We start from the raw sequence: 814 nt of genomic DNA on the forward strand, positions 1-814 counted from the left end.
GGGATCATAATGGAGCTCATAAATGAAGACATTGGGGACCTACATACACTGGATCACACCCAAGTCAGCTTTGTCAAGGGCAGATCCTGCCTCTTGAACCTGGTCGACCTTTGCAGAAGAGTCACTAAGGCCATTGATGAGGGTAAGGCAGTTCACACAGACTACCTTGACCTAGCAAAAGCGTTCGACACAATACCCCACGCGGGCATCATAGGAAAGCTCACCAGCGCAGATGTAGACCCATATGTCACAAGATGGGTTGCAAACCGGATCAAGGACAGAACCCACAGGGTTAGAGTTCCTGGTGCCATGTCAGACTCCAAGCCGGTCACGAGCTGTGTCCCACAGGGCTCAGTCCTGGGCCCACTCTTGTTCGGCATTTATCTTTCTGACATGCAGGCAAACATGGGGGGGTTGTGGCTGACAAGGTATGCAGATGACTGCAAACTGGGCACCATAATCGGCACCCCGTCAGACACAGACATCCACCAGAGGTCTCATAGAAATGGATAACTGGTGCCAGAGCCATGGCCTTAAGCTACATGCCAAGAAAGGTATAGTCATACCCTTTGGGAAAAACAAGGTAAACCCTAATTACCACATAGGTGGTAATCCATTAAACACGGACAACGTTATCAGGGACCTGGGGACCCAACTTGTCAGTAACCTCTCTTTTGACACTCACATTGCCAATGTGGTTAGGAAGACTTTCCACATTGCCCACCTGATCATGAAGGGATTCACATCCATATCAGGGGAGGTCATTGTACCCCTGTACTTCATCCCCTGGGTGCCCCTCGAATGTACCTAACCC

The sequence above is a fragment of the Protopterus annectens genome, chromosome 9.part0, assembly GCF_019279795.1.
Source record: "Protopterus annectens isolate FY-2018-M chromosome 9.part0, PAN1.0, whole genome shotgun sequence".
Classification (NCBI taxonomy): domain Eukaryota; kingdom Metazoa; phylum Chordata; order Ceratodontiformes; family Protopteridae; genus Protopterus; species Protopterus annectens.